The following is a 27,315-nucleotide window of genomic DNA, read 5'->3' on the forward strand; positions in this document are numbered from 1 at the left end:
TGCTCCGCAGCCACCAGCTCCGCTTCCAGTCGTTCCCGCTCCGCCGCTCTCTGACGATTGAGCGCAGAGTTAAGTGCGATGCACTTGCCCCTAAGCACTGCCTTAAAAGCGTCCCACCGTATCAGCTCCGAAGTCTCCTCCGTGTCATTAAGGGTAAAGAATTCGTCTATGGTCTCACGTAGCGATTTGCGCAGCACAATGTCTCTAGTAAGAGAGGCGGGAAAGTACCACTTGGGTTGGCGATCCCGTGGGCCAGCCCAATGGAGGGTGATCATGACAAGACTATGGTCAGAGACGGAGAGGGGAAGAATCTGTGTGTCTCTCAGAGACCCCGACAAAAAACGATTAATGAAAATATAATCCAAACGGGAATAAGATTGATGGATATGCGAAAAATGGGTATAATCTTTTGTGGAGGGGTGTAGAGTGCACCATGCATCGCACAGGCCAAGGTCCGAAAAGGGTTGTTTGGTGGCTAGGGAGAAGGAACCCGAATCCGCCCTCTGCGCGTGAGAACTGTCAAGGTCCGCTTGCCATACAAGATTAAAGTCCCCCATCAAGACGACCGAGCCTTACGCAAACTGCTCCAATTTGGTGCAAATGGTGGACAGAAACCCCGCCTGACCCGTGTTAGGTGCGTATATCTCGGTAAAAGTACATTTCTGACCCCTGAGAATCCCCTTCACCATCACCCATCTCCCCTCCCTATCTGAGCACACCTCTAAAGGTTGGAACTTCACCCCACTGTGGAACATCAACACCACCCCCGATGCTTGGTGGTGGCTGAGGAACTGTATGTGAGTGGGTATGACCTATGTCGCAACCTATGTTCATCCCCTTTACTAAGGTGTGTTTCTTGGAGTGCAACCACATCGAAGTGGTGATCAGATATGTATTTCAGTTCCCTCTGACGTTTCTGGGGGGAATTAAGCCCTTGCACATTCCATGAGCCTAAGGACAAAGCCATCGCAGGTCTGGTAGCCGTCCTCTTGAATACGCAATTCTCAAAGCCCGCTTCCCCCCTCCCCCGTCCCACTCCACCCCTCGAGAAGATCCCCCCACTCTCCGAGACAAGAAAAGAGAAAGATAGATAGAAGAGAAATAAAAGTGAAAGAAGAACATCTGAAGAACCCCGAGATCACATACCATCTAGGAGTAGAGGTCTCGGAGGGCCGTGACAACCCGCCCACCCCCACCCCAGTTGCGTAAGTCTCAACAAGAAAAAGAAAGATGAAAACATCTACCAGTGCTGAACCCAAGTCCCAGACACGCCGGATCGTGTAAGCAGCTGCCCAGAATGACCCTTCCTCCGTTACCGGTAGTAACCCCCGGCGATGTATCCGCCATGCGGAGCCATTGGGGTCTGCAGCAGTCACACAGGATCCCCCTCTGTAGTGAAGACCTCCTCAAGGTGGCTTCCCCTGTGGAATCATCGGGGAGGAGAGCGACCCACCGTGGCCCATTCCCCAGCCGTCGCCACAGATCCGCCGGCCGCCGTATCTCCCGCACCCTCCTTGTCGTCCTCCGAGGGGCAAAGTCCCAATAAGGCCCGGCCGGTCGCAAGGTCCACAACAGTCCGCTGCTTGTTTTTGTATTCAAAAGATAGGCCAAAAGGGAAGGTCCATCTGTATCGGATGCGCTCAGCTCTCAACTTGGTCGTTAGCAGCCTAAAGGATTGGTGTCTCGCCAGTGTGGCCGGGGACAGGTCTTGAAACAGCGAGCACGTAAAGCCCTGAAACGATACCTCCGAAGACGCCCTGGCCGCTGCCAGGACAACCTCCTTAACTTTGTAGGAGTGGAATTTAACTAGGATGTCTCACGGCCGCCGTCTGTCACCTGGCGCCAGGAAGCCAACCCTGTGTGCTCGGTCGAACTTGATTTTGAGAGTTTGTGGCTTCACCACCCCCGCAAAAAGGCCCTCCAAGAACGCCTCGAGGTCGGGGCCCTCCGCCCGCTCCTCCAGGTGGCGCACGCGGATGTTATCGCGTCGGGCGCGGTTTTCCAGGTCCTCGGCCTTGAGCTGCGTCTGTGTCAATTGTTCCTGGAGGGCCTGGATCCATCGCGAGTGACCCGAGGACCTGCTGCCTAGGTCCTGCTGCTGAGCCTCCAGCTCCACCACCAGCGTGCCCACCGCGTCGACATCCTGCCTAGCAGGGGAGTTACTCCTTGACTCCAAGGGAGATTCTTCAGTCTTCCAGAGATAGTGGAACGTCGAAGGGCCAGGATTCTTCTTTGTAGAGCGTCGTCCAGGGTAATAATCTGAATTGCATTGGCAATGCTTGGTATCTTATAGTGAAGATAGGGGAGGGACTAGCTCTATGACCACTCCTCTAGGAGGGTCAGGGTAGTGGGTGGTTACACCCACTTCCCTTTGTCCAGTTTCGCACCAGAGCAGGGGCAGGTAGCCCCTGAACCGGTTTGAGCTGGCATATGCACAGAGGAGCCTACGGCTCCTCCAGTGCAGGACTTCAAAGCACTCTAAGAGTGCACCCACCCAGCTCCAATACACTAAATCCTGTCTGGGAGGTGATGACACCTCCCTGTGACAGGATACCTTTTGTTGGGCTTCCTCCACTGCGAGTTTCGGTCAGCAGCAGGAGGGCAGCCCAGTGTCTGTGCTGGTGGCATCCATTTTGTGATGCCAGGGCTCTAGAAGATTTCTACCGTTTAGTACAGTGGGTACATGTCATCCCCTCTAGAAGGGTGGGATCATACTCCCACACCAGTTACTGGTGTGGGTGTATGATTCCAAGTTGTTTGACACCAAACACGACATGTTTTGATGCAGTCATTCCAAAGTTAGCATTTACCGCAAGGTTATAATGCACTTAAGAGTATATGGTTTAACCGCATCCACAAACAGCAGCAGAGAATAGACTCTGCCAGCTGCAGAGGGGTCCTGCTCATGCAGAAGCACCCCCTCACATAGTAAACCAAGCACCCTGCCCTCAGGATTGTTAGAGCCTGCAATAGGGGTGGCTGTTAGGTTTATATGTGTGTGTATGTAGATATAGGAACCTATACCTCAGTGAGGAGTGCTAACACTACCTCACACAGGCTGCAGTAGCAGGCCTGTGGTGTCAGATTGTGAATGCTTCCCAGGGCTGGCATAATACATGCTGCAGCCCCTGGTAGGCCTGTGTAGTACCAATGCTCTAGGTACCTAAGGTACCATATACTAGGGGCTCATAAGGTACCACAGTATCCAATCACTAGTGCATCTAATATGCACACCAGGTTGTTTAGAGAGATCAGTGAGACTGGGGCCCTGATTAGCAGGGACCCAGCCAGACTATAGCCAGAAACCAGTGTATACATCAGAAAAAAAGTGGGGGCAACATAAGTGCAGATCATACTCTCCTACACAACCCCCCCCCCCAAACGCAGGGACATTAAACTAACCTTGACCAGTTGAGTCTTCATGTTCCAAGTGGAAATACCTTGAGAGTCCATCTGCATTGGCATGTTGGGTCCCAGGTCTATGTTCCACTGTACAGTCCATCCCCTGTAGGGAAATGGACCACCTGAGCAGTTTAGGATTTTCACCTTTCATCTGTTTGAGCCATAGGAGGGGCTTATGGTCAGTCTGAACTATGAAGTGAGTGCCAAACAAGTATGGCCTCAGCTTCTTCAGGGCCCACACCACATCAAAGGACTCCCTCTCAATAGCTGACCAACGTTTCTCTCTAGGGGTCAGCCTTCTGCTTAGGAAAGCTACTGGCTGGTCTTTACCGTCATCATTAAGTTGAGACAGTACAGCTCCCACACCCAGCTCTGAAGCATCTGTTTGAACAATGAACTTCTTTTTGTAATCTGGACTCTGTAAGATAGGGGCAGTGCACATTGCCTGCTTGAGGTCATCAAATGCCTTTTGACAGCTAGCGGTCCACTGAACCTTTTTTGGCATTTTCTTGGATGTCAGATCATTTAAGGGGGTCACTATAGATCCATATCCCTTAACAAACCTCCTGTAATACCCAGTCAGGCCCAAGAAGGCTCTCACCTGTGTCTGGGTGGTTGGAGCTACCCATTCCATTATGGTCTGGATCTTGCTCTGCAATGGTTGAACCTGGCCTCCACCTACAAGGTGGGCCAGGTACACAACCTGACTCTGCCCTATCTGGCACTTAGTGGCCTTGATAGTGAGGCCTGCTTTCTGCAGGGCCTCCAGTACATTCCTGAGGTGGACCAGGTGATCCTGCCAGGTGGAACTAAAGACAACAATATCATCAAGATAAGCTGAGCAATTGTTTCCATACCAGTCAGAACTTTATTCACCAACCTCCGAAATGTGGCAGGTGCATTCTTCAAACGAAAGGGCATTACCACAAAGTGATAGTGCCCACAAGGGGTCGAAAATGCTGTTTTAGCCTTGGCATCATCAGCTAACTTGATTTGCCAATAGCCTGCTGTAAGGTCAAATGTACTGAGATACTTGGCTGAGGCCAAAGTGTCTATTAGTTCATCTGCCCTTGGTATTGGGTAGGCATCAGTCCTGGTGACTGCATGGAGGCCCCTGTAGTCAACACAAAACCTCATCTCTTTCTTACCACCCTGGGTGTGAGGTTTTAGGACAAGGACTACTGGGCTAGCCCAAGGGCTATCTGAGGGCTCAATAACACCTAGCTCCAACATTTTCTGGACTTCAGTCCTGATACAATCCCTGACATGGTCAGGTTGCCTGTAGATTTTACTCTTTACAGGCAGACTGTCTCCAGTGTCCACCTCATGGGTGCACCAGGAAGTCTGACTTGGGGTCAGGCTAAACATATGTCTAAACTGATGTAGCACTTCTCTACATTCAGTTTGTTGATGCTCAGTGAGGCTGCTTGCCAAAGCAACACCATCAACTGATCCATCATCGGGGTTCTGTGAGAGCAGGTCAGGGAGAGGGTCACTCTCCTCCTCCTGGTCCTCATCAGTTGCCATGAGCAAGCTCATGTCAGCCCTGTCCACATAAGCCTTAAGTCTGTTGACATGGAGCACCCTAAGGGGGCTCCTGGGAGTGCCAAGATCTACCAAGTAGGTGACTTCTCCCTTGTTCTCAACAATTGTATGGGGGCCACTCCATTTGTCCTGGAGAGCTGCTGGGGCCACAGGCTCCAACACCCACACTTTCTGACCTGGCTGGTAAACAGTCAGGACAGCCTTTTGGTCATGCCAAGCTTTTTTAGTTCTTGGCTTGCCTCAAGGTTTTTGCTGGCCTTCTTCATATACTCTGCCATCCGGGAGCGGAGACCAAGTACATAGTCCATCACATCCTGTTTGGGAGGTTTGAGAGGTAACTCCCATCCCTCCTTCGCCAGACATAATGGTCCTCTAACAGGGTGCCCAAACAGAGGTTCAAAAGGGCTGTAGCCAACCCCCTTCTGTGGAACCTCCCTGTATGCAAACAGAAGGCAGGGAAGTAAAAGGTCCCATTTTCGCCTAAGCTTTTCTGGGAGGCCTTTAATCATTCCCTTTAGGGTTTAGTTGAATCTCTCAACTAACCCATTGCATTGTGGATGATAGGGAGTAGTGAATTTGTAGTTTACACCACACTCCTTCCACATTGCAGTTAGATATCCTGACATAAAGTTAGGACCTCTGTCAGAGATGACCTCCTTAGGGAAACCCACTCTGGAGAAAACTCCAATGAGGGCTCTTGCTACCACAGGAGCTGTGGTAGTCCTTAGGGGTATAGCTTCTGGATACCTGGTGGCATGATCCACTACCACCAGTATAAATCTGGGCCCAGATGCAGTTGGTGGGTCAAGGGGACCAACAATGTCAATCCCTACCCTTTCAAAGGGAACCCCCACCACAGGTAGCGGTATCAGGGGGGCCTTTGTTGTGCCACCTGTCTTGCCACTGGCTTGACAAGTGACACAGGAGCGACAAAACTCCTTGGTGTCCTCAGACATGTGTGGCCAATGGAAATGTGGTACAAGCCTGTCCCAGGTCTTGTTTTGGCCCAAGTGTCCTGCCAATGGGATGTCATGTGCTAGGGTCAGGAGGAACCCCCTAAACTTCTGAGGAATTACCAACCTCCTGGTGGCTCCAGGGGTAGGATCTCTAGCCTCAGAATATAGGAGCCCTTCATCCCAATAAACCTTATGGGAACCACTAGCACTCCCAGCAGCCTCAGCAGCAGCCTGCTGTCTGAGGGGTTCAAGAGTGGGGCAGCACTGTTGCTCTTTGCTCAGATTTTCCCTGGAAGGTCCCCCTGCCCCCAAGAACTCAACCTGACCAGGCTCAAGTTCCTCTGGGGCAGTTCCTTCTTCAGGCTCTGCTTCTCCTCCCTCAGGAGGGGAATCTGAGATCTGAGACAGAGGGGAAGGCCCAGCCTTAACCCTACTGCTCCTCCTCTTGGGTAGCATCTGGTCCATAGTTTCAGGATCCAGAGCTGGTTCAGCTTTATGCATTTTGGCTTGTGACCTGGTCACAGCAAATACCTCTGTAGGTATGCCCAACATCTCAGCATGAGTCCATAATTCTACTTCAGACCAGGCTGAAGTCTCCAGATCATTGCCCAACAAACATTCGACAGGGAGGTCTGCACTGACTACTACCTTTTTGAGGCCAGTTACCCCTCCCCGGGAGAAATTCACAACTGCCAGGCTATGGTTGGTCCTGGTGTTGCTTGCATTGGTTACCTGGTACATTTCACCCAGGATGATCTGTGTAGGGTCCACTAGGTCCTCTGCCACCATGGTGACACTAGCACCTGTGTCCCTAAATGCCAAAGCCTGATTGCAATTTATGATAGGCTGCTTTTTGTACTTGCCCAGATTACTGGGGCTCACTAGGAAGGACATATCAAGGTCTCCCTCACAAACTAGCAATGCCTGTGTTGGTACTCTGACTAGGCCAGAGTCCACATCAGAACCCAGGGTCAACCCTACTACACCCTTATTCTGAGTATTACCTCCACCAATGACTGCACTAGGGGGAACAGTTGCCTTAGGGGCTGGAGTGGTGGTGGTTTGGTCTTTGGACTTTGTACAGTCAGAAGTCCAGTGCCCTTTCTGTTTACAGAATTTGCACCAGGGCTTCTTTTGGCCTTTTCCCTTTGCAGATTGTGACTCCCCACCAGATGCAGATTTTTGGGGCCCTTGTGAAGACTTCTGGTCTTAAGACTTATCCCCACCTTTATCTGAGCCTTTAGGATCTTGCTTCTTAGTGTCACCACCTTGGTTCTGGTTTTTCTGCCTCACCCTGGTTCTGACCCATTTGTCTGCCTTCTTTCCCAATTCTTGGGGAGAGGTCAGATCAGAATCCACCAGGTACTGATGCAACAACTGGTTCTGGCAATTATTAAGGGTCTGTTCTCTCATTATAAGATTATACAATCCCTTAAAATCAGTTACTCTACTACCAACCAGCCAACCTTCTAGAGCCTTGGTTGCACAATCAACAAAGTCAGTCCAATCCTGAGTCTGTGCTTTCTGGGTGTCTTTGAACTTCAACCTGTACTGTTCAGTGGTTAAGCCAAACCCATCTATCAAAGCACTCTTCAGGGCTTCATAATCATTAGCATCCTCTTCTCTAACAGTGAGGAGCTTGTCTCTACCTTTATCTGAAAAGGAGAACCACAGGATTGCTGCCCACTGGGTCTGGGGGACCTGTTGAACTTTACAGGCCCTCTCCATAGCAGTTATCCAATTGTGGATATCAACCCCACTCTGGTAGGGAGGAACAACCTTGGACAGGTTCCTATGGTCTGGAATGTAATCTCTGCCTCTAGGGACACTGTTGCTGCCACCAGGGGTATCTAACCCCTCCCTCTTAGAAGCTCTTTGGAGCTCGAAGGCTTCCCTATCTAAGGCCAATTGCTTGGTTCTGAGGGCAAGCCTAGCTTCCTCATACTGGAGCATCTTGAACCTTCTGTCAGAGGAGGTCTCCCTGGGATAGGTGGAGTTCCTCTGTTGAACAAAGTCTCTTCCAGAGTGGTATGAATGGTCAGATTCCCTTGGTCCTATCTCCCACTCTTAAGGAGAATTCCTCTGTTCTGTTCAGACCTTTCTGAGTCTGGCCCTTCAATCACATACTCCAGGTCATCTTGATTTTCATCATCAGACCCAGAGCCTATGGCTGACCCACTCCCTGATGCAGACCCACTAGCTCCTAGAGCTTGTTTCAGGTCATCTGCTACTAACAGATCTATCAGGTGTTGTGAGGAGGGACTCCTGCCCACCCTCAGTTGTCTTTCAAAGCATAAGGCCTTCAGGTCAGTGTAGGCTATGTCTTTGTACTGAGATGGGGTGGACCCACTGGCTCCACCTTGGTGAGACATACTAGTGTTGTGCAGTGTTGTACTACCTACACTAGTTGAGGCCTACTGAACGTAGCTTGAGCTGTAGCAAGGGTGTGCTTATCCCTTCACAAACAGCTCTAAGTTCAGTAGAACTTATTGATACTAGCTTGACTTTATATGTACCTTGAGTACCTTTAGTGGTTTTCAGTTAGTAATTCAAATAGAGATTTTCTGGTAAAACAATGGCAAGCTGGAATCCCACACGCTGCCCACCAATGTGAGAAGTTGGCCTGGCATATGCTGGTCACTAGTTATAGTGGCCACCTTGCACCAGTCCAATTCGACTCTTATGGTAGATAGGTTTAAGACAACCTTTTAAAGAAAGCTATCCTAGTGGTAGCTGTGGAGAGCAGCCTTCAGGCTAAGTCTCTGAGGAATATAAAGCAGCTTGTTTTACCTTATAATCTCTTGAATTACCAAATGAAAAGGACACCAAACAGGTATATATATCAAATATATATGTATTTATTTCTAGATACACTCTACTAATCTCTTTATGAGATTAGAACCCAGATACACATTCAAATGTCAACAGTTCTCAATACATTAAGCACAAATATGGCTGTAGCCCTAGGGGCGTACCAGACCATATACTAAGAAAATGGTTTAACAAAGTCGACTTGCAAAATGACAAAGCCTAGGGCCTTGGGAATCGCTGGGGCTTCACTACTGCAGTGTTAGCAGGTAAGTAACAAGCCCACGGGAGACGCGTGCAGGGTCTAAACACAGCCGCGGGTTTCCTATAGGTTACAAGGGAGCCAGTCGCGGTTTGTATTTTAAAGTTTTAGGGCACTTCAAAGAAGTCAACAAGCAAGCCACTTACAGGGTAAGTATTTTGAGGGCCAACACACACTTGGGCACCGGAGTGCACGAGTTACCTCACCCAGGGAAGCCGGGTGCATAGGTGTCTTTTGGTGTCGGGTCGCGATGCTGTTTTCAATGGAGACCAATGAAGACTTGCTGCTTGAGACGACTGAAGAGGTGTCCGCTGGAATCCGAAGGTGGATTGAAGATGAAGAGGACCTGAAAATTGAGGGGACAGTATTCAAAGTCACTTGCCAGTGACCGGTGGCCAGCAGGATGGATGACCACTGATGTTGCGTCGTTTCAGGTCGTCGTTGGTGATTTGTCTCTTCGCTTACGAGGTCCAGGAGGGATCAACGATGACCAGCAGCTGGATTCTGAGTGTCCCACGACATCTGCAGCTGATGACGGTGTCGGCAACCGGATTGGAGCCAACAAGCCTTGGCAACTGCAAGTCTCGTGTGGACTGAAGATAGTCGTGAGGCAGACCAGCAAGGTCTGATGGACTTACCAAGCGAGGGTAAGTGAGAGCAGGCCCGGAGCAACCAGGAGAGTCCTTGAAGTTGGTTAGAAAGTGTTCGGGTGAGTCACTAGCCAACGGGCAAGTAACCGCGAAGACGCCTTTGCAGGAAAAGTTTCACAGGAGCCCACGGTCACTCGGGATGGGGTAGGCCGCTAATTTTCAGAACCAGACCTGCTAGGGACTTGGACTACAGATGGTCCAAAGCACAAGTTCGTAGAAAGTTGTTTAGGGTTTGCACGCAAAATCAGTGCACGGTTCCCTGGTATTGCTGTTCCTCGTCACTCGTGGGGTCCAGATGCCACAGCTTCGCTGGGGACTCAAAATGGCCATCGAGAGGTCAGGAAATCTGCTTCAGGGGACTCAGGGACTTTGGACTCCGGCGGGAGCGGTGAAGTTTGCAACCGTCGATTGAAGTTACAGGTGCCTGCCAAGCAGGGGAGTCACTCCTTGACTCCAAGGGATATTCTTCAGTCTTCCAGAGATAGTGGAACGTCGAAGGCCCAGGATTCTTCTTTGTAGAGCGTCGTCCAGGGTAATAATCTGAATTGCATTGGCAATGCTTGGTATCTTATAGTGAATATAGGGGAGGGACTAGCTCTATGACCACTCCTCTAGGAGGGTCAGGGTAGTGGGTGGTTACACCCACTTCCCTTTGTCCAGTTTCACGCCAGAGCAGGGGCAGGTAGCCCCTGAACCGGTTTGAGCTGGCATATGCACAGAGGAGCCTACGGCTCCCCCAGTGCAGGACTTCAAAGCACTCTAAGAGTGCACCCACCCAGCTCCAATACACTAAATCCTGTCTGGGAGGTGGTGACACCTCCCTGTGACAGGATACCTTTTGTTGGGCTTCCTCCACTGCGAGTTTCGGTCAGCAGCAGGAGGGCAGCCCAGTGTCTGTGCTGGTGGCATCCATTTTGTGATGCCAGGGCTCTAGAAGATTTCTACCGTTTAGTACAGTGGGTACATGTCATCCCCTCTAGAAGGGTGGGATCATACTCCCACACCAGTTACTGGTGTGGGGGTATGATTCCAAGTTGTTTGACACCAAACACGACATGTTTTGATGCAGTCATTCCAAAGTTAGCATTTACCGCGAGGGTATAATGCACTTAAGAGTATATGGTTTAACCGCATCCACAAACAGCAGCAGAGAATAAACTCTGCCAGCTGCAGAGGGGTCCTGCTCATGCAGAAGCACCCCCTCACATAGTAAACCAAGCACCCTGCCCTCAGGATTGTTAGGGCCTGCAATAGGGGTGGCTGATAGGTTTATATGTGTGTGTATGGTGAGATATAGGAACCTATACCTCAGTGAGGAGTGCTAACACTACCTCACACAGGCTGCAGTAGCAGGCCTGTGGTGTCAGATTGTGAATGCTTCCCAGGGCTGGCATAATACATGCTGCAGCCCCTGGTAGGCCTGTGTAGTACCAATGCCCTAGGTCCCTAAGGTACCATATACTAGGGGCTCATAAGGTAACTCAGTATCCAATCACTAGTGCATCTAATATGCACACCAAGTTGTTTAGAGAGATCAGTGAGACTGGGGCCCTGATTAGCAGGGACCCAGCCAGACTATAGACAGAAACCAGTGTATACATCAGAAAAAAAGTGGGGGCAACATAAGTGCAGATCCTACTCTCCTACAGAGACTAGCTTGGGTATACTCCCAATAGCAAGATTATAACTGGTGGCGACAATCAACGATCTTGAATCCGACCAAAAGGATCTAAGGGTCAGCTTTTCAAACCACGATTGGATGTGTCTAAACCATGGGAAAATTAGGCCATTGTCAACAGACAGCAGTGCCTCTACTGCGTTCCGATATGGCTTAAGCTCCTCCATAATCCAGATCCTCACCCAATATACAAATGGCCTTGGCCGGGCAATTTCTCCCATCCTTTTCGCGCCACATCAAGAAACATGGGTGTTCAGGGAGTGCTCTTAGAAAGGTGGAGAAGTGAGCGAATAAATTTGTTTTAGCTTAAAGTCGGTGTGTTCAGTCTCAAATGCATTTCATAGTGAAGCTGAAAATACAGTTTTCTCTCAAAATGTTCTTGAGTCTTCTGTGTTGGTGTGGTATTTTGTTTACATTCCTGTTTGTAGCCCTGTATTTAGAATGCTGCAAGTAGAAAATGCAAAGAAATCGCAAGACTGCATAAATTACTCACACCTGACACAAGGCAACTTGAAATCCCTTTGTGCAGTAGATAGACACCAGTTGCTGACCTCAGTCAGGCCTCTGTCATTTCCCTGGGTGTCTTCCTTTCATATCACCTGCTGCACATTACTTGTCATCCCTCCTGTTCAACAGACCTGTGCCCCCATTGTTTGTGGATCTGTGCCCCCGTTTCATGTAACCATGTGTCACTGGCACATCGCACTGTGCTCACTCCTGAAAGCCCACAGCCATGTGGTTTCTCCTTTCTAATATCCACCATACTTTGTGCATCCCTCAAATGTCCACCATCCTATGCCTTCTGTTGGACTTTGCTTATCGCTTCTTGTATATCTGTTGGCCCTTTACACGGTTGACATAGCCCTGCATATGGAAACCTGTATCTCAGTTGTGCTATGGAGACAAATGCCTTTATTTGGTAGGTCATGGTAGATGGAGGTGCTTCTCTGGTGGTTGGTTTGTACAGATGGTTGCCTGTGTGTCATGTGGTCCATGTGCTTTGATGCCTGCATGTTGCTTGACCGTGTGCGTGAATGCCTACACATGTTGATCAGTGTCCATGTATGCATGTCTGTTGTGAGTCTCTGTGTGCAGGCGCAATACAAACTTAAAACTGATCGACTTTGTGAATGCTTGTCTTCCCGGACAAGTTTTCATGTATACCAATCCCCCAACATTAAGATTCAATTTTTTTCCAGTTGCACTTCAAGCTTTGAAGCGGAAGAAGCGGTATGAGCAGGAGCTGAGTCAAATTGATGGCACCCTCTCCACTATTGAGTTCCAGCGTGAGTCTCTGGAGGATGACACCACTAACACAGAGGTTCTCAAAACCATGTCCAAGGCCGCCAAAGCCATGAAGGAGGCGCACCAGCACATGTAAGTACCGTCATTGTTATTGCTATGGATGTTTCTTTCGGTATTGTACTGTACGCACCTAGATGTTTGAGTTTGTGTCGTTCTGTATGAGATCATAAAGGGTGCTGGGACAAAAAATCTCTGCATGGCTTGGAAAAGTGTGTCTGTCTGTCTGTCTCCACTTGCCACTGGCGCTTCTGTCAGGAAGAATAGAGCACAGACCGCAGATAAGTTGCTGTATGCTTATTTTATTGGCATGACGGCCATTACACGTTTCGGCTCCTGAGAGCCTTGATCACATGACATTGTATATGTGTGGGTGTGTTTTCTCTTGTGAACTTATCTACCATGGAAGTCTGCTGGTGGTGCTCGATATTTTTCATCCTCTAATAACTGGAGGAAGCCAAGGTGTATTTCTCCCCCCCACCACCACCCCCATCCCCCCCTTATAGGCCATCTCACCCCTACACTGTGGTAGCATAGGGTTTTGGAATTCTTAAAAAATTATATATCCTCTTGTCCAGTAGACAACTCTACTTGTCCTTGAAAAATATCCACTTGCCGCATCTACTGCATAAAAATAAATTAGATGGCCGGTACAAAGCCTACCTGTACAAGGATCGGTGCCAGTGCAGCATTCTGCAAAGATACAAGTGTGCGGTGCATGGTGATGTGACCTTTGCATGCACAATTGTTGTATTTGCCACTTTTGCAGCAGGGGGTGTGCAGTTGAGTCATTTTCAATGCAGTTGCCAGCAGTTATTTGTGACAGATTTTTATATGCATAGAAGTAGTACCAAGAAGAGTGCTCAATGGGGAATTATCACCATACCTTATATGTCTTTTGTGTTCGTGCATCATGCATTCACCCACAGAGTTTACAGTACATGTTCTTGCATAGCCTGTCCTTGAAGGTGTGGTTCTCTGTAATTCTAGATATCTGTAGGAAAGATGCTTAAATATTGGGAATGTGATAGCCCCAGAGTATGACGGATGAAGAAGGTGGTGCTAAGTTCTTAAATCCAAGTTATCAGTCGGTACGTTAACTCGAAGCAGTTTTGCCAGCTCATGTGAGTTTCCAGTTCCTATAGGTTAAAGGCATTGCAACTCCATAGAGGTTACCGTAGGTGGCAGGGTATGAGGATGGAGTGTGCCTGGCACTTAAAGCAGGATGTCAGACATTCCTCTGCAGGGCACGGGAAGTAGAATGGGAAATTTGTTCAGCAGGTGTAATCACAGACTTCTCTGTCTTACTAGCTTAACACATTTTTAGGTCTCGCCTGCGTGGGCTGCGCACATGCGCAGTCTCGTTGGCAAGATTTAACGTTATTAAGTATTTTCTGTAAAGGCCCCGTCCCTCTTTTCCAATGGCTGGCGTCACCGTTTATGCTAAACGGTGGCCAGCCATTGGAAAAGAGCTGTTCATGACGTTTTTGTTCTGCTTTTTGAGCCGTCCCATTTGGACGGGCTTGTCTGCCTTACGTGCGTCGTGAAAGCTTTCTTATCTTTATGGGGCCATGTGTTTCAAACACATGGCCCCATAAAGACAAGAAAGCTTTCACAACGGACGAAAGTGAAAGCGGACCGTGCTTGTTTTATTTCCTTCCCCGGCACACCTCACGGCCCCCATTGGCAGTTCGGCGCAATCCTCTTTAACTACACTTATTTCAGGCTCTTTCAGTAAAATGCTTTGGTTCATTTTCTATTTAAGGTGCTAGCTATAAAGTGCTTTGGGTGCACTTTTGATGAAATGTGCTGTCTAATGGATTAGTTAGAATTTGTATGAAAGTGGCAGAGTTTGGAAAGTGCTTGAAGTACAATTTGTACGAAGGGCACTGCCATTAACGTGCATTTGTGGTTCGTATGGAAGGTAGGGTGTTAGTAAAGGGTTTCAAGAACAATTTTGAGTGGTGCGGTGTACTTGAGAGATCCACAGTGATCTCAAGAGGTTTCATGTCTTTCTGCAGATAAGAGATTGTTGTTTTATACACACACTGATGTGTGTGCACTGTAGATCTCGCACACTCCCTGCCAGTAGCGGTCCGTGGAGCGAGTTCCTTGGGGCGGTGAGGCGGGGCGGGGGAGGCGCATGGTGGGGGAATGTAAACACCGGAATATGGATGAACGGAGGTAAGTACACATTTAAATAAATAAAACAAATTCCTTTGCGCGCGCTGCATCGCAAAATGCGATGCAGCGCGCGCAACAAAACTCGTTTTATTTATTTAAATGTTTCATTGTCTTCTATGGTCTGAGAAACCACTGACAAAAATGTTGCACTGTCAGGCGGCTGTTCATCATCCACTCGGCTACGTCTGTCATCCCTTCGTGTAGGTTGGCTCTGGCGGTGGCGGGGTCGTTGGTGAGGGAGAGGATCAGCTGGGTGTCATCGGTGTAGGAGATGATGTTGAGGTTGTGTTGGCGTGCGATGGCCGCGAGGGGGCTCATCTAGACGTTGAAGAGGGTGGGGCTGAGCGAGGAGCCTTGGGGAACGCCGCAGATGACTTCGGTGGCTTCTGATCTGAACGGGGGGAGGCGGACTCTCTGTGTCCTTCCGGCGAGGAAGGAGATGATCCATTCTAGTGCCTTTCCTTGGATTCCCGCGTTGCTGAGGCGCTGCACTAGGGTGCGGTGGCAGACGGTGTCGAATGCCGCGGAGAGTTCCAGGAGGATGAGGGCCGCAGTTTCCCCGTTGTCGAGCAGGGTTCGGATGTCATCGGTGGCTGCGATGAGTGCGGTCTCTGTGCTGTGGTTGGCCCGGAAGCCGGACTGCGAGAGGTCGAGGGATCCGTTCGTCTCGAGGAAGGCGGCCAGCTGCTTGTTGACGGTCTTCTCGATGACTTTGGCCGGGAACGGGAGGAGCGAGATGGGGCGGTAGTTTTTGAGTTCAGTGGGGTCCGCTGATGGTTTCTTCAGTAGAGCGCTGAGTTCGGCGTGCTTCCAGCTCTCTGGGAAGGTAGCGGTGTCGAAGGAGGTGTTGATGATGTCCCGCAGGTGGGGTGCGATGACAGCGTTGGCCTTGTTGAAGACGTGGTGAGGGCAGGGGTCGGTTGGGGATCCGGAGTGGATGGAGTTCATCGTGCGGATGGTGTCTTCGGAGGTGATCGGAGTCCAGGCGCAGAGGGTGGTGGTGGGGGTCGTTGGTGTGGTCATGGGGTGCGTCGGTTGTGTGCTGAACCTGTTGTGTATGTCTGCGATCTTGTTGTGGAAGTAGGTGGCGAGGGAGTTGCAGAGGTCTTGTGATGGGGTGATGTCGTTGTTTCCGGCGTTGGGATTGGAGAGCTCTTTGACGATGTTGAAGAGTTCCTTGCTGTTGTGTGCGTTGTTGTCCAGTCGTACCTTGAATGCGGTTTTCTTGGTGGTATGGATCAGTTGGTGGCGAGCTTGAGGGTGGTCATGTTGTCTGGTGTGGGGTCTCTGCGCCAGGCTCGCTCGAGGGCACGGCAGTTCTTCTTGGAGCTCTTGAGTTCGTCGGTGAACCAAGGTGCTTTCTTGCTGCCTGGTCTGCTGGGCGGGGTCCTCAGTGGGGCGAGGTAGTCTGCGCAGTTGCTGAGCCATTTCGCGAGGTTGTTGGTGGCCTGGCTGGGGTTCGCAGAGCTGGCGGGGGGGTCTTGGCTCAGGGTTGCGGCGAGCTGGTCGGCTGTGATCTTGTTCCAGTTTCTACGTGCGACCTGTTGCTGGTGGTGGTGGATCGTGTTCTTTCTGAAGCTGAAGTGGACGCAGCTGTGGTCCGTCCAGTGGAGTCCGGTGGCGTGGCTGAAGGTGATGTGCTTGCTGGATGATAAGATGGGGTCAAGTGTGTGTCCGGCGTAGTGGGTGGGGGAGGTCACCAGCTGCTTGAGGCCGAGGTTGTCGAGGTTGTCCAGCAGGGTGGTGGTGTTGCGGTCGTTGTTGTTCTCCAGGTGAAAGTTGAGGTCCCCGAGGAGGATGTAGTCAGCGGAGGGGAGGGCGTGCGGGCTGATGAAGTCGGCGATGTCTTCGCTGAATTGTGTGCACGGTCCCGGGGGTCTGTAGATGAGGGTGCCTCTAAGGGTGGTCTTGGGGTCGGTGTGGATCTGGAAGTGCAGGTGTTCGGCGGCAGTGAGGGTGTCGTCGGTGTTGGTCGTGATGCGGATGGTGTTCCTGTGGACGATGGCGATGCCTCCTCCGTCTGGTTGACGCGGTCCCTCCGGGTGATCTTGTATCCGTCCGGGATGGCGATGGCGATGGCGATGTCGGGCGCTGATGAGGCGTTCATCCAGGTTTCCGTGAGGAAGGCGACGTCTGGTGATGTTGTGTCGATCAGGTTCCAGAGTTGGACGGCGTGTCTGTGGATGGAGCGGGTGTTGAGCAGGATGCACTTCAGGTAGTTGCGGCTGGTGCTTGGTTTGGCGGGTGCGGGTGCAGTGCAGGACCGGATGCAGGAGAACTTGCAGGAGTGGCAGCTGAAGGGTCCGTGAGTGCCTCTCGGCGTGGCTTGGTGGCATCCGGGGATCCCGCCGGCGTTGAGTGCGTTGAGGTCGGATGCGTCGTAGGTCCGGCGGGCCGGGTGGGCTCTGCGGGTGCCAGGGGGTCTGGTGCTGGGCGCGGTCCAGGCGCAGACGGGCTTACCTTTGGCGCACCTTCTGCGCACAATCGGCGCGCCCGCTGCGCGTCAACGCTGCGCGTGCGCCCGGTCGCCATTTATGGCGAAGTGGGAGGGAGGGAGGAGCAGCTGGGAGGCGGGAGCGGGGAGGGTACAGAAGAAAAGGGGGCGTGGCCGCGAGCACGGCGGCGGGAAGCGGGGAGCGGGGCGGGGGGCACCGGGCACAAGGTAGACCAATACAACACGGATGGGACAAGGACAAAATAGCAGATGGCACAAGGGGAGAAAAAGAACGGTTAACTACAGGGTGGAGACGAAAAGGAAAAGTGAGAGAAAGCACGAGGGGAGAGACAAGCAATACAGCAATACAAGCAATACAGTCAATGCACGAGGGGAGAGACAAGCACAGACCTTTTTACATGTACTCCCCTGAGGGAGAATCCTTTTGGCACTCTGTCAGTTTAGTCCCTATACATGGAGTCTTTTGCCTTCATGTATGGGACATTTTTCGTTTATATGTGCCTGCGTTAATGGAGAGACTGGATGTTATGATACCTGAAGAATAGTGGTGTCCTGTTTGAACCCTGTGTCTGTGCTGCATGAGGAGGTCGTTCTCCTTTGGAAAAGCCATCCATGTCTGCACATACCCAATACAAGGACGTCCTCTGTGAAATCTGTTCTACATGGGGAGTGGGCCAGCCATTCATTCCCTTTGTCCAAGTACATTTACCCTTGCTCAAGTGCAACCCACCCATCCTCTTATCTGTCTAAGTGCTGGGGTCATTCGGAGAGCCAGGTCTTGAGGTCCTTCCTGAACTGGGGTTGCATGGGAGATAGACTGAGGTGGAGGGGTAACGTGATCCAGTTCTTGGCAACGAGGAAGGAGAAGGACTTTCCTCCAGTTCTGGTCTTGCGGATCTGTTGGATGGTGGCCAGAGCAGGCTGGGAGGAGCGGAGGTGTCTTTTGGGTGCGTGGAATGAGAAGCGGCTGTTCAGGTATGCTGGTCTGGCATTGTGGAGGGCCTTTTAAGCTTGGGTTAGGAGTTTGAAGGTTATTCTTATGTCTGCCGGGAGCCAGTGGAGTTCGCAGAAGTGTTGAGTGATGTGGCTGTGCCGGGGGAGGTTGAGGAACAGTCAAGCTGCGGCGTTCTGGAGCTTGCTGAGGTTTTTCTGGGTAACGCCGGCGTAGAGTGTCTGTTGCTGCTGATGAGCGTGTGAGTGACGGTCTTTCTGGATTTGGTGGGGATCCATCCGAGGGTCTTTTGCCACAGGCAGAGGGTATTGAAGCAGGCAGAGGATACTGAGTTGATATGGTGGTCCATGGTGAGTGATGCATCTAGTATGATGTCGAGGTTTCGTGTGTAGTCTGTCGGGGTGGGGGAGTTCCTAGAGCAGAGGGCCACCAGGTATCGTACCATGCGGAGGGGGTGGATCCCAGGATGAGGACTTCTGTTTTGTCTGAGTTGAGCTTAAGGCAGCTGTTCTTCATCCAGGTGGCGACGGCTTTCATCCCTTCCTGGAAGTTGTGCCTGGTGATGTTGGGTTCGCTGGTGAGGGAGATAATCCGCTGTGTGTCCTCGGCATAGGAGACGATGTTGAGTCCGTGGTTCCTAATGGTGTTTTTTTTTTTTTACAGAGTTTTATATAGCGCGGACTTGAACTAAATCGGGTATCAGGGCGCTTTACATAGCACCAGTTGCATTATATGAGGACACATTCATTTTTGTTAGGCACGGGGAGATTAAGTGATGTGCCCAGAATCACGGGATGTTCAGCATCATTGCCGAGACTCGAACCAAGTTCCCCAGATTGGAAGTCGACCGCCCTAGCCGTTAGGCCAACTCCTCTCAGGGGGTCATGTCATGTAGACGTTGAAGAGGGTGGAGCTGAGATAGGAGCCCTGGGGCACTCCGGAGTTGGTCTCTGTTGTTTCCGAGAGGTATGGCAGAAGTCTGACCCATTGTGTTCTGCCAGTCGAGGGCCTTGTCGCAGATGCAGGTGTCTTGGAGTCTAGTGGTTAGGGTGTTGGGGGACATGGTGTTGAATGCTTCTTAAGGTCTGTCGGGTCCGCGGAGGGTTTCTTCAGGAGTAGGTCGATTTCTGAGTGTTTCCATTCGTTGGGGAATGATGCTGTCTCGTGGGAGCAGTAGATGGTACGGTGTAGCTCGGGTGTGATGGTGGGGGAAGCTCTGTTGAAGATGCGGTGCATCCAGAGGTCCGATGGATGCTTTTCATAGTCTTGAGGGTGTTTTCCGTTGTGAGTGGCGTCCAACTAAGCAGGATATGTCGGGGGCGTTGATTGAGGTGGTTGCTGGTGCCGTGGGGAGGTCCTGGTTGTCGAAGTTGTCGCAAATTGTCTTGATCTTGTGGGGGAAGAAGGTGCCGAGTCTGTTCCAGAGGTCTTGGGAGGGTGGGATGTCTGTGGTTTTGCTTTTGGGTGTGGCAAATTCCTTGATGATGGTGAAGAGTTCTTTGCTGTTGTGTGCGTTGGTATTGATTCTGTCTTGGAGGGCCTTCTTTCTTGTGTTTTTGTTGAAGTGGTGGTTGCTTTGCGGATGATCATGTAGTTGTCGGGGATTGCGATGTCTGGTGCTGAGCTAGCATTCGTCCAGGTTTCCGTAAGGAAGGTGGCGTCGGGTGAAGCGGCGTTGAGGAACTCCCAGATCTCCGTGGTGTGTTTGTGAAGGTATCGTTCGTTGAGGAGGATGCAGTTGAGCGATTTGGGTTGGGTGATGGAGCTTGGTGAAGGTGCTGCGGCCGTGAAGATAGGAGAGAGGGCCGTGGGTGTTGCTCAGCACCCAGAGCTGGCAGTTGTGTCCGGGTTGAGATCGTGGAGGCTGGTGGAGTTGTGGTAGAGGCAATTCAGGATGCAGTGGTTCCTGCCGCTGGGCGTGGACAGGCACAGACGGGCTTGCCTTTGGTGCGGCTGCCATTAAGTAGGGGAGTGCACGTCAGCTGGGAGGCAGGAAGTAGGGAGTGGGAACGGTGCAATGGAGGGGCCACTGAGCCAGCAGAGGCAGGAAAAGGCTGAAGGAGGCAGACATCCATACATGAAGAGCAGGGCTGCCCCTTCTAGGGGGAGCCGACTTCCTCCCACCTACACAAAGTACAGCTAACCAGAGACTACACAGCATATGCTCCCTTCAGCCCAGCTGGCCAGGAGAAACAAAATCTATGAACTGCATCATCTTGGTCTTGGAGCTGCTATGCCATTTGTCTTAAAGTTGGCAAGCCTGCACTTTTACACCTTATCCTTATCCTGTAGGAGGCCTCTTTTACCTGTGCCTCACCCTGCAGAGGGAGGCACTCATCCGTGCAGCATGGAATTGAGCACCAATTTTGATGTTTGCCTGAGAATCCGCAGCCATTTTGAATCTTTCTAGCCTCTAGAGTTCCAGAGATCTTGACAATTCAAACCACAGTTGAGGACCTGACTGATGAAGCAATTTGTTTCATCAGGTGCTCACGGTCCTGTGCGTGCCCCTGCGACTGGAAAACTTTAACCAGCAGATTCCAGGATATTAATATTTAAGTTTGAGGTAACCTTGGCAACTATGTAGTGATCCCTAACCTGCTACTACATCTGATCCATTAAACAAGCTAGTAACCAGTTGAATGCTAAACTGGTTTCTGGATTTCAGTGGCTTGAACTGTGCTATATACAGAAACTGATGACCAGCTCCCTTGTCACTACTGATTTTAATACCTGATATCCGATTTGTATTTGTGGCATTATCTGGAATGGGTCCCTGTTGTGTACATGGTGGATTTTTTTGTTCTTCAGAATTCTAGGACACCATATTTTTGGGAGCCGGAAACTCGGCAGGTAAGGTTCTGCTAACTAAGTTCTCGAGTTTGATACTCAGTGTTTGGGTTAGTGAAGGGGCCTAGTCCAGGAGGACCACATTTGTATTTCTAGTACAAATACATGTTTGGCCATAGGGCTCACCCTTTCAACCTAGAAAGAGTCAAGTGGCCAGAGGTACTAATTGGGCTTTACAACTGAGGTGCAATAGTATTTGTGACCCTTGGATACTAGTGGTAAACAGAATCCATCTAGGACAGTGCATAGTAACAAGTGAATGTCCCACAACCCCAAGGAAAGGCTTCAGTCTAGCATCGGGGTCTCCAGCCTTTTCTGTAATGAGAGCTACTTCTGATCTGCGAAAGTCGTCGTGAGCTATTGAAGGGCATGTAACTCGCGCATTGTTACTAGACACCCCCTCGTCCAGCTTCATTGACTTTCAATCTAATGTCCATGGAGCCTGATACTATGTTTGAACCAATAAACTGTGACTAAGGGTACTATGATAGGGCCCTCATGTGCGTCAGTAAGTGCAAGCACCAGAAGGATTTTGTTTTTGTTAGGAGGACGTGAAAAAAGGTCTTCCCAAATGTCCTGCGATCGATTCATTATTTTTATTCATTTAGTGTGATGAGCAGTATAAATAAAAACAATCAATGCTATTAGACACTGGCTGCTTCTTTTTCATCGGTGCTCGGTGGGGCATAACTCCGCTCCAGAGATGTACCATTGACATGTTGGGCAACGTCCCTTTTCCAACTCTACCGCTCCCTATTAGATCCCTACTTGGGTATTGTTATAGGAGGGCGAACTACCCATGCACATGGGAACAAATAGCAAATGTAGCCTTTTTCCCCTTTGGTGGTGGTGGTGAGGGAGGGTTTGGGATAGGCATATGGCATTCATGAAAAGAGGGATACCTGCATAACTGTATACAGATCTTGGAAGTTAACCCTACTGTGCGATCACAGCCAAGACGGATGAAACCTTTTGGTTGTTCTAATTGTTTGAACACTGAATTTATATTTTTAGAGCTTTATGTCAAATTGTTGGTAGTTACATTTGTTGTTTTGTTTCAGGGACGTGGATAAGGTAGATGATCTAATGGCAGATATCACAGAGCAGCAAGAACTGGCACAGGAGATTTCAGATGCCATCTCCCGGCCGATGGGGTTTGCAGACGATGTGGATTAGGTATTCTCTGCACCCTGTTTACATGCTATTTTTGCTTTTTCCATATATTTCCTTCCTACTCTTATTTTTATCCTTGGCATTTTCCCCCTTTTCTTCCCTCTTTGCCTTCACATTTGTACCTTTTCTCATTCAATCCCTTTTGATTAATATTTTCCCCATCACTGTTTTTTCTTTTTGCCTTGACTTTACCAGTTCTCCCTCTACTTTTTCATCATATTTAGCTGTCAATTGATAATTCTTACTTGTTGTCATGCCTTTTACTTTATTGTTAGCCCTATTTGTATTCCTTTTTATGATCTCTATTCCTACTCGGTCCTCATTTTGTTACCCTCCTCCCTTCCTTTCTTTCATTATGTTACTCTCCTCCACCTTCAGTCATATTTCTCCGTTGACTTCTTGAGCATGGGCAAGTGATCTGTACCTTTGTCACACAGGATGAACTCTTGGCTGAGTTGGAGGAACTGGAACAAGAGGACTTGGAGAAGGAATTGCTGAATGTGGGAGAGGATGAACCTGCCAAACTTCCCTGTGTTCCATCCACCCATGTTCCAACTGTGCCAGGTACAGTTAGCTACAACACATATTAAATAACTTTAGATTTAAGGTAAGTAGTGGGCGAACGAAGGTGGTCTGTGGATACTGCATGTGTTTTCGTTGCTGCTTCTAGGGCCCTAATGTAGGAGTAGCAGGGCTGCTTCAGGACTGGATTGAAGTACCCTGGTAGAGCTGCAGTTGCTGTGGTGGCACTCCAGGGTCCAGATGGGAGAAAGTATTGGGGCAATTCCTAAATGGAAAAGAGCATAGAAGAGCACTTTAAATTCCACCACCAACCATGCCCGATTTCCCCAGTTCTAAATAAGATGGTTTTTGTAGCAGGCTGAACGATCAGCAGTATTGGGAGTTCTCAAAAGTGCAAATGGGGCACACTTATTTAAAGCCTCAATTGATACTTTCATTGTTAATGATGATTGCGGTTGCATCTGTGAAACTTTTTGGTAACTGGCCCACCTCTAAATGTCTTTCCTTCCATTACCTCTAGAACTATTGATTTAAATTGAACCCTCCCCCCCCCCCTTCACACGCCCTGTATCTCAAGACAATACACTAGTCAATATCCATATTTGGTGTCAGCACATGAAAAGTACAAATTTGGAAATTGTCTCACTGATTCACCAGATGCAGGACAGTCACATTGTTATCTCTATTACATGCCAAAAGATAGTCCCGCAGCATCCAAGTTAGCCATATATAGGGCAACCAACATTGTCGTTGATCACCTCAGGAAACATTGAGGAAGCACTGAATGGCTTTGGAATCAGTCAATTTTATCTCCTTTTGCCCAATATTTTCTCGTACATCAATGAGGAATGATTCAGGGGCATCCAACTGGGGAAAAAAATGTGTGTTCTGCTCTCCATCACCATCTTTAGCCTTGTAATGGTGCTGTAAAGTAGTCTTACAGCCTAAAACAATATGTTCTTTTTTTAGGCAGTGAATTCGCTAGGATCTTCACATAGTGGGCCTAGTATTTTTGGGGAATATCATGTTTTTTTTCACCCCCTAGCTGTGTTTTCCCTCTCCGCTGGAAGGCATGCAGAGCTACCTCTTATGCTGTAGCATTACTCAATTCTGCAGTCTTTATACTTTTCCTATCCCCACCACCCATACATATTTTAGTTGGTAGAATATTACAGCTTTACGTAAACTTACCTTGGGAGAGTCACCGGGTAGGAACCTCGTTGCCGAAGAATCTCTGGATTGTCACTGTAAGTGGCCTTTTATCTGGAATTCTCTAAACTCACAATGGGTGAGTATTTGCCACATTCACTGACCTTCAAGAGTTTTCCAGTTGATTCACCGAAAGTATCTTGAAGGAGAAGGGACAAATCTTGAAGCCTTAAAAATATTTTCCCCAGTCAGGGTTTCTGAGATGGAATCTTTAGTTATGGGTATACTGTCACTTTATGCACTATGACCAAGTTTTTTTTCTTTGCTGCCAAGATGCCACCTATTGCAGTTACCTTTGTGTATAGAGGAGTTTTGAAAGTCCTGTGGTGCCAATTGGACGAGTATCTCACTGCTTGATGGGAACCTATTCTCCTGCTCCTCATCTCCACCAGTCATGTCACTTGAGAGGTATAGCTAGGACCCAAAAAAATCCCTAAAGTTTCCCACTGGTTCAGATACTCTATCAACGCTCATTAGTGTCTAGAAGTCCGAGTGGGTGGATCCACGACAGGCAGAGTGTGCTCATGCAACACACTGGACGAACTAAGCTCCCTCTCTTCATGGTCTTCTTCACTAGAGCCCTGGTGACAAGCAGGAGCTCGGGTGCACTGCTGTAGTTTCCCACCTGCCATGTAAGGGAGATGCACACCTGTCCCCTGACTGAGATATCAGTGGCAACCTCCGGGCTCACCACCATGTTGTCCGCCAAAACCCAGCACTCTGTCAAAGCCACAAGCAGGGAGGTACCATCTTGATTCCCAATCTGGATGGATGAGACCGGTATTTGTTGTCTGATCCACAGAGTAGATTTGCAACAAAGTACTTTGCAAATACGCAATCACTTCCAAAAGCAGGAGTTGTTTTGCCTGGTTGCTTGTTTGCTGTTGACAGACCCAAGGAGATGTAATCCCACTGACGCAATGACGAGATGTTACCTCTAACGAGCTCTGCATAACTCACACTCGCATTCATACTCATTCTGCTTCACTCTCACTCACACAGGCTCTCACACTTTAACCTGCTGGTAGGTAAAATGGCATCAGAAAACTCAGATTGGTTCTGTTTTCTAGTATTTTCTATTTCTGTGTGTGAAGATGAAGTGCGACCCTTGCAACAGTCCACAATGAAGGAATAGGTCTAGACTTCATCAAGAGTAAACTTGATGAGCACAGGTGAGGGAAGCAACACATAGGATGATCCAACAAGGCAACTACAGCAAAAAAGACATCTGTATAGCAGTATTCTTATTTTTTCTGCCAGTTTTACTATTGCCTGTCCAGTAGAATTGCTGGCAGAACAAGAGTGTTGGAAGGAAATTCAGAGGTGAGGTCCTGTCATCAATGTTACATCACTGAAGTAATAGACTATAGTGTCCCAAATATATGACTAAAGCATGGTGTGGTAGGGTACTGTCATTTACAAAGAGCACATTTTCCATTGAAATGGCTACTAAATTTGCAGTACCCATGCAGTTACTTCTAAACCTATATAGTGCAGAAATTAAAACACATAGTAATTGGGTATCCGCGTTTATTTATCATTTGCACTTCACACAAGTAAAATGACTTGGTTTGTTTTGATCCTACTTGGAGACGGCAAACAAATTGATTTAACGAGAACAATTAAGAATGTTAGCCTTTCATCCCTCTATTTCTTACTTTAGCTGGTCGACTGGCTATGTTCCATAGACTTGCACAATCCATGTTTTCTTATTCTAATGAACGTTTCGTCGAATCACTGCTAGTGCCTAGGCACTTTCATTAAGCTTGACATTAGCTTCATATGCCTTTTTGAAACGCATGGTAGTGAAAGATCTGCGGAGGAAAAGTTTGTTCAAATAGCCATACCTGGCCGTTAGGCTGCTTAAAAGCTTAATCATACAGGTAAGCTCAGCAAAACTTCCAGACACACCCCTTTCTCCAGGTCCTCTTACTTCATGTCAGTTATCGAAAGTTCAGTTCATTTCCAGTTGATGTTATTCATCACCTAGGGGCATTCAGAATGGAAAAGTGTTTTTATCTTTTTATCTAACAAAATGCTTTATTTTCTTCTTTTCTCAGAATACATAGTTTCCAAACGTGCTTCAAACGTCTTCTCTGCTGGGCTTAGTGGCATATGTAATTTCATTTTAGTGTATGCACACCAGATCAAAGACTATTGCAGCAGAAATTAGGAGACTAATCAAACAATTTTATATGGAACTGAAATGTTCAACTAACTTAGACCCCAGGCTGCTCTGCAATCAATGCCATGGCGTTATTTTCATCAGAATGTTATGAAGGAGGTTGTTACTTCAAGAGTTACTCTTAAAGATTATACTCAGAAACCCCCAAACAATTTTTCATGAGGTGGGAAGAGCGATAATGCTAGCCTCCTTGTTGTTAACAAAATCACGATTCTCTAAATAGTTAACCTCTGAGAATCAACATTTTATGTCAAGACAGGAGGATATCTTTATGCATGTTTTAAGTCCTTCATAACTAGGTCTGCAACCTGCTTAGCTGGCTTAAAATAGAGACTTCTAAACTCTTATCATTTGACCAACCTGCTGCCTTCAAATTTTCACATAAATTACCTCCCGCATTTAACACTTTTGATGCCATTGCTCTATGTATAGTATGCACCTTGAACCTATTCAGATTCACACCTGATTCATGCATTGTGTTCTTTACCCATCTTGCTATTGTTGCCATAAAACCTGCTCCATGCGGCCTCACTTTCGAGATCAGTAATTGTTCCATTCCTACACTTCTGAACTTCCTCAATGTTGCCTCATACTCTTTAATGCATCTCATCACACACAGCTTTGGATGATCATCAAACCTGGGGTAAAAAAGTGTCTGTCATAGTTTGTTGTCTTTCTTACTTCAAATAACACGAAACCTATCTATGGTCTCCAGAGCTCTTACATCTGAAACCCTTATAAATGAAACCATACACAATAAAGTGGCTAATTTCCATGCTAAATGTTTTGTCAGATACTTGTTAACTTGTCATTTTCCAAACAACATGAAAATTAAATTAACATCCCAAAGAGTACTGCACCTTGCACTGGTGAGTTACTTAACCCAATGACCTTGATAATTCGACCGACTAATTGTTCCCTTGTCTACTGACAATCCGTCAACCAGAGATTGACCTGCTGCGATCGCCGATCTAGAACAATTGACTGTTCTTCAAGTCAATTTTTTTTTATAAATATAAATCTGCAAAAAAAATTGCAATTATAATCTCAACCACCTCAATAGGATCCAGGTCCCTTTCAACACGCTAGCGTACCAAAATTTTCCATGCACTTGTATCTCTCTTTCTAGTTCCTGGTGTCCATGACTCGTATAATAACTCCGAAGCTTCTCCTGATAACTGA

General features: G+C 48.7%; 1 pseudogene; it reads left to right on the top strand.

The window, feature by feature from the left end:
* The first annotated feature begins 395 nt into the window (after positions 1 to 395).
* Positions 396 to 27,315, top strand: LOC146870937 (charged multivesicular body protein 4a-like; annotated as a pseudogene).

This window comes from Triturus cristatus, chromosome 1_1 (genome assembly GCF_964204655.1).
Source record: "Triturus cristatus chromosome 1_1, aTriCri1.1, whole genome shotgun sequence".
Lineage (NCBI taxonomy): Eukaryota > Metazoa > Chordata > Amphibia > Caudata > Salamandridae > Triturus > Triturus cristatus.